Source organism: Panthera tigris, chromosome E3, assembly GCF_018350195.1.
Source record: "Panthera tigris isolate Pti1 chromosome E3, P.tigris_Pti1_mat1.1, whole genome shotgun sequence".
NCBI lineage: Eukaryota > Metazoa > Chordata > Mammalia > Carnivora > Felidae > Panthera > Panthera tigris.
In genome coordinates, this window is record NC_056675.1 from 20,778,508 (window position 1) to 20,785,923 (window position 7,416).

The window sequence follows — 7,416 nt, forward strand, 5'->3', positions numbered from 1 at the left end:
CTCGACCGACCGAGTCACCCACGTGTCCCATTTGAAACCCGTTTCAACACCACCCCCTTCATTGTCACTGAATGTCCAGTCTCTAGGTCCCTCTCCGTTGTCCTAAAGCTTTTTATCTCCTGCACTGTCACGTGCCTTCCTTCCTACTTTCACCACTTGGTCAGACTTTCCCAACCTGTTCTTTAATGCCCTGCAGATTTAATCATTTCTTTGAAATCCCTTTATATACTAACGGTCCTTAAACTTGGATCGCTGCGGGCATTAAAGTTTTCTGATTGTGAACCTCACGATTTGGTGAAGAGGGTAACCACTATGATCCAACTTGCCTTGTTTAATTTCACTAAGAAATATCTCTCAACTTTCAAATCATGCCCATGCCAACCAAGTCCTGACCGCATCTTATCCCCTCTGTGTTCGGCCGTCAGCTCCGTGGAGAACCTCACCCCCCACTTCAGAGGGAAAAACAAAACAAAACAAAACAAAGAAAATCTTTACACAGATTCCTGTACCTTCTCTACTCTGCTGGGCACCCTTATAGTCAGAAACGTATCCTTGTTAGGTCCCTCTCCATCTCTGAATCCACAAAAGGATGCTACCCACTCCCCAGTCTTGGATATTACTCTGTTAAATCACAGCAGGTTGATTTCAACTAGTTTTTTTTTTTTAAAAAAAGGAGCTATACTATTTTTTTTTCATGCCACAGGATATGCTTTTGAACTCAACTCTGTCATTAACCGGAACACCAATTAAGAAAAACTCTATACAGAAGGTTCCCCAAAAGGTACAATCCATGAATTTGGAAATTTCAAGCTGTATCTCTGGACAAAGCTACATCACTAGACTACTAGGAAGCTTGATAATGCTGTGCAGATGCCTGGGGAAACAAATTTTCAGAATTATGCATTGGTGGGATAACTTCAAACCCTGAAGACATTCATTATTAACAGCCAGTGAACAAAAAAAAAAGGGTTGTTCTTTATATTACAAGTATCTTCTTCATGAGGATCTCAGAGATACATTCCAATCTGATCTCTGTGCCAAGAACATTTCACTCCTCCTGAAAATCTGGCTTGTTTTTATTTCATAGGCATTGTGAGTAATGGAAAAATAGTAAAAAAATTCCTGAGGAAACTCAAAGTCAGATATCGGCTTCTTTCTCTGGCAGGCAGGTCATGGTGGTGTGCATTCTAGCCTGACCCCAAGTTCTGTTGACTCTCCTGTCTCGTTTTTCTATTAACATTCACTGTGCCACTTTGTGGTGTTGTGTGTCACAACTGGAAGCCATCGGGGTCCTTTCTGGGCAAGAGGGAGACATAAATAAATAAATAAATAATGTTCTTAGCTTCTAGTGTCCCTGAAATGTTGCGTCTCTTCTAATGCTTTTAAGGGACTTCAATAAAAAGGTGGGGGGAGCTATGAGGACTTTTTTTTAACTAGAACTCTGAACTCACTTTTAGCATTTTGCTGAACTGAGTAAATATGTTGAAGATATCTGACGTTGAGATGGGAAAGATAAAGCAAGTTCATAGGAATCTTCCTCTGGAGATTTTCTTTCTCTCTTTTCTCTTTCTTTCTCTCTCTCTCTCTCTCTCTTCCTTCCTTCCTTCCTTCCTCCCTTCCTTCCCTCTTCCTCCCTCCCTTTTTTCCTTCCTTCCTCTCTTCCTTCTTTCCTTCCTCCCTTCCCTCTTTGCTTCCTTCTTTCCTTCCCTCCTCCCTTTCTTTCTTCCTCCCTTCCTTCCTTCCCTCTTCCTCCCTCCCTTTTTTCCTTCCTTCCTCTCTTCCTTCTTTCCTTCCTTCCTTCTTTCCTTCTTTCCTTCCTCCCTTCCTTCCTCCCTTCCTTCCTTCCTTCCTCCCTTCCTTCCTTCCTTCCTTCCTTCCTTCCTTCCCTCTTTCCTTCCTTCTTTCCTTCCCTCCTCCCTTTCTTTCTTCCTCCCTTCCTTTCTTCCCTCTTCCTCCCTCCCTCTTTTCCTTCCTTCCTCTCTTCCTTCTTTCCTTCCTCCCTCCCTCCCTTCCTTCCTTCCTTCTTTCCTTCCCTACTCCCTTTCTTCCTTCCTCCCTTCCTTCCTTCCCTCTTCCTCCCTCCCTTTTTTCCTTCCTTCCTCTCTTCCTTCTTTCCTTCCTTCCTTCCTCCCTTCCTTCTTTCCTTCCTCCCTCCCTTCCTTCCTCCCTCCCTTCCTTCCTTCCTTCCTTCCTTCCTTCCTTCCTTCCTTCCTTCTTCCCTTCCTCCCTTTCTTTCTAAATGACTTAAGCTATCTTCATACTAACAGGCAGTGTTTAGATACGAATATGTTATAACCAAAAAGATACCACAAATCAAAGACTGACTTTGCACTGATGAGCAGGACTTGGCCAGAAGGAAATAAAGTTCTGCATTATCAAACCAGTCTCCCAAAACAAGGCGGTGTAGCTGAAAGAGGAAAACAATTCCTGTGTTTGGGTCTCAGAGGATGATAAGCATCCCACATCTGAAATAACCATTTGAGAGGCGGGCTGCCAAAAGGAATCTGGTTGATCCTGATGGAGTGGGAAGGTCGGGACGGAAGTGGTGAGCCTAGTATAGAATCTGTGAATGCTATCACTGGCATTGTGGCTGTCCTGGTAGGACTGTTGAGATGCAAAAAGAACGTCTGTTTGTTCTTCCTACACAGCCTAGCCATGACCTAGAGGAGTCTCTAACATCCTGTCCGGTTCAACCACATCCAGCTGCACAGAGGCACCCCAATCTCCGTCAAACTACTGATGACATTCTTCAACTTTTCTCTTCTTTTGTTTTCATTTTTCTTTTCTTTTCCTTTCTTTTCGTTCCTTCCTTCATACACACACACACACACACACACACACACACACACACATACAGAAACAGTGTATACAGGGGATGTATATGTATATATATCCCCAATGTCTAAGGGCTGCCATAAGAAAGGGCAAGGAGTCAACAAAAGTAAGCCTTTATCCTTGCAGTCGGTCCACAGAAGTCATTCTGCACGAGTAACTCAAATTCCCTTTGGACATGGGAAGAAAAGTTCTCAAAAACAGTAAGCCCATACTATGCACCAAACACCGTTCCCGTACGTTACAAACAGAGGCTCTGGGGTAGGACGCTCCAGGCTTGAATTCCACTTCAGCTGCTTCCTAACTTTGTGACTGTGGCTGAGAAAAGCTGACCCTCTGAATCCTCAACATCACCGTTTCGAAAATGGGAATAGTAAGGGTACCCAACACATTGGGTTTACACAGAGGTAAAAATATACGTGAAGGTAGGAAAGGTCCATGAGCATACAGTGGAACAGTGCCTACGTATCTGTGGCTAGAATATCGGGATTCAATTCTCCATTCCTTTTTACAAATGCGTAACTGAGGCTCAGAAAGTGGACACGATTTGTTCCAGTTTTCCTCACAGCCCGTGACATGGCCATGATGCACGCACATGGGGTGCACACACACACACACACACCAACACTCATTCTTTACGGATGTCATCAACCCTTTGCTTGAACAACACTGATATCAGTGTCCCTGGGTCATCTGTATGTTCTTATTATACAATATACCAAAAAGCTCTCCTTATATCTGAAGGGCTTTATTAATGTGCTAAATATGTCTTTCTTGGACCCCCAAAGCACCAATAGGTGGGAAGTTGCTAGGAACCAACGTTAGAACAGGATCTGGGGAGGGGAGGGGTTAGCATTTCTAACACTAGCTCTTCCGGGTTCTGGCGTATGGTTTCCGGTGTCCAAATATGAAATCGTCCAGAAGTGAGAGAGAACACGGGACGTAGAGATCCAAAACGGCCATAAAATCCAGGTGGACCTAAGGGAATCATTCATACACGAGGTAGAGAGCTGAACAGGGGTCGGAGGTACAGAGTCAAGGGCCAAGAGCAGAAAACCATATGTCTGTGCCAAGGTTATTTAGCTTCTCTTAAACCCACTAAAACATAGCTAAGTGAAGTAAAAAGTACACACAAAGTGAGGATATATGTCCAACCCATGCATGTAAAAAACTGATTCACCTGTGACTTCTTTTTTATTCTTAGATTTTTGTCACAGCCTCCATGAACAGCCAGCCCCGTGCCTAGTTCTGGCTTTGCTTCTCCCCCAACCCCACCCCCGACGTTATTGAGGTATGATTGACATGTGAAAGCAGCACCTATGTAATGAACACAACGCAGAGTTTGGGGGTAACTGTACCCCTGGGACAGCATCCCCACCATCAATGCTGCAAACACAGCCGTCTCCTCCCCTAGCTCCCTCCCACCTTCTTTCTCATTATGGTCATTATCATTACTGTTTCTGTTCTCGTGCGCGGGCACGTAGGTAAGAACACTTAACATACCCTCTCAGGAAACTTTAAGTACACAATGCAGTACTGTTTACTGTAAGTACTGGGCTGTGTGCAGATCTCTGGAATTTATTCACCTTGCGTAACTGAAACCCTGTAACATTCGACCTTCACCTCCCATTCTGCAAGCCTTCCAGCCTCTGGGAACCACTATTCTGCTCTCTGATGATTCTAGCTTTTGTTTAATGTTTATTTATTTATTTTGAGAGAGAGAGAGAGAGAGAGAGAGAGAGAGGTGCAGGGGAGGAGCAGAGAGAGAATCCCAAGCAGGATCTACGCTCTGTGCTGAGCCTGACGGGGGGCTCAATCTCACAAACCATGAGATCAATGACCTGAGCCAAAATTAAGAGTTAAGCAACACTTAACCAACTGAGCCACTCAGGCATCCCTCTAACATTGTTCTATAAATGAGATCATGCAGGACTTGTGCTTCCACGTCTGGCTTATTTCCCTTAGCATAATGTCCTCTGGGTCCACCCACGTTGTCACAAATTCCACTGCCCCCTTCTTGACACCCATGACTCTTCGGCTCTTCTCTTGCTAAACTTCCATTCATGTGGTTTTTCCTTTTTTTCCTTTGAGAATATTGAGGTCCCCTGTGGCTCAGTGTCTCCTCCCATCTGTCTTGATCCCTCTTTTCTCCGCATCTCCAGGGTCAGCTCCTTAGGACTCTGCTCTCAGCTAAAGACCGTCCCTGATCATCTGTCAAGCAAGTTTTGCTGGATCCCATTTCTCTGTCTACCTCCCTCATTGCACTCCTAGATATCTGTAAAGCACTCTATGCCTCTCCCTCCCCCTCCTCCCCCTTCTCCTTCTTTCTCTTCTTCTTTCTCCTCCTCTTCCTCTCCTCCTTCTCCTCCTCCTTATTATTATTATTATTATGGTTGCTATTATTATCCCAATTTTACAGATGAGGGAATAGGCTCAGAGCAGTTAAATAACTTGCCTAAAGTCATACTGCTACTAAATGGCAGAGCTGGAGTTCTGCCCCGAGAAGTTGGGTTCCAGAGCCCAAGCTTGTATCTAATGCCCACATGTGTATCTCCAGTCATCTTGTCGTTAGTAATAAGTGATGATCCCAGGGGAAATTGGGCATCCTAGGACCTACATGGTCTTTCCTGAATTCCCAGCCACATTTGTTGGGGCTGGAAAAACTCATTAAAAAGAACTGGCCTGGGGAGGCTCAGACACCAAGCTCAAGGTCTCAAGTGCTTTCAAGGCCTCTGGGTCCTTTTACCTTGCTAGGGAGGCACACCCACGAGTACAAGATGACCCATTAGTGCCAAGTCAACGCCTTGTGATGCGATGGATCACAATTCCTGCAAAGTTGTTGCACTGTTCTTGACTGGGCGCGGTCCTTTGGGGCTGGGCTATTCACAAAATGCTAACGAATTTCCCACATGTCTGATTCAGTGTTCCCGAGGAGATTCTCAGTCCTTGCTCCTTAACTTTCTGAAGATGTGTGGGCACAGACAGCCAGAGACTTACCCCCAGGCTCTTTTATTGTTCCCTTTGCCTCCTAAACAGTCTCTGAAGACAAGAGGATGCAAGGACCTGAGGGTTTTGGGGTCCAGGTTTAGAGGGGTCCACCCTACCATCTACCATGACTCCTTCCTACAGGTCTCCAGAATATGGGTCCAAATTCTGTTAATGGGCCCCAAGAAGATGATTTCCATTCACTTCCAGGTCTTGGCAATTTTGCTCCCCTAACTTCACCAATGTCACATATCTACTCTAAGTAATACTAATAATCTACATTTATAGTCCGTGTAAACTCTCAACTTTGTAAGGAAGGCCATCAGCTCTAATACAGCCCATCCCACCCACCTCAGCAATGGTTGTATCCTGTTAACTGTCACAACCATCAGAGGCAAGTTGGATTATTGGCCCTCCTTTCAAGATGGAGGGAGACCGCAAGAATGACTTATCCAATGTCGCACCCGCATAAACGACAGAGCTGAGACTCAAACCATTGTCCTGGAAAGTGACATGATGCAAGACACATGACAAGCTGCTGACTCTACTGGGTATTGGTTAGCTTTTGCTGTGTAACAAAAATTCCCAAAACGTAGTGGCTTAAACCAGCAGTCTTTTGGTTACCATAGATTAGCAAACTAGGCTGAGCTGAATGGAGCGGCTCTTTGGGTCTCACCTGGGATCACAGGGCAGGACATCTGTGGGCAGCTACTGGGTCAGCTGGGAGCTGCTGACCTAAGATGGGCTCAGCTAAGATGGTTCATCTCTAATGGTCTCTTTTCCTCCAGCAGGCTAACCTAGGCTCTCAGTGATGCCAGGGAGAGATCCAAGATGGGGAAAAAGTTGCAAAGTCTCTTGGCGTAGGCTCCGAGCTGGAATTACATTACTTCCGCCACATTCTATTGGCCAAAGCAAGTCATAAGAACTGCCTGGATTCCAGAACAGGAATACAAATTCTACCCCTCCCCCTCTTGTTGGAAGAAACTGCACAGTCCCCTATGCAAAGGCTATGAAAACAGACAAGGGAAGCATGTGAAGTTTTTTTTTTTTTTTTAATCTACCACAGGGTATTATAAAAAAAAAACTTTTCATTTTTAAAGGACATAATCCTTCCATTCAGACCATTTACATTACAAAGATTAGAATCATCGTTAAGTACAAACCTATGAAAATAGCTCACATATTAAGGTTGAATTTAATATATGCACATGTTCATTATAGCTTCATAAAAAAATAAGCCTTAGAGACTGGTCATTCTCCTCTATAAATACATGATTATTAATCTTAGTGAACTACTCTTGTAATGTATTTACCAACAGATGTAATTAACCCCACGTAATGATCCTTTGCTGTTCCCAAGCCCTCTCACGGCACTTTTCTCCTTTAATCAAAGAGCAATCTCGAAGTAGGGCAGAAGAGTTATTGCCAAGTTTTGCTACATCCGACAGCACGGAGATTCTGAGAACACGAGAAACCACCTACAGCCACACTATTAAGTTACACCTCTGGCTACGGTACCATTAGTTACCGAGCAAACACGTTTCACGCTACACCCAAATGCCTCTCGCGTCCCATGAAGGATTTCTCAATCCCCCCGGT

General features: G+C 44.6%; 1 long non-coding RNA gene across 1 annotated transcript; it reads right to left on the reverse strand.

Annotated features, from left to right (window-relative positions):
- Positions 1-1,071: 1,071 nt before the first annotated feature.
- LOC122234637 lies at positions 1,072-6,715 on the reverse strand. The gene is made up of 3 exons (XR_006212492.1): positions 6,494-6,715; positions 2,326-2,407; positions 1,072-1,296 (listed from the first exon to the last, which is right to left on the reverse strand). It is a non-coding gene; the product is annotated as an uncharacterized LOC122234637 (long non-coding RNA).
- Positions 6,716-7,416: the final 701 nt, after the last annotated feature.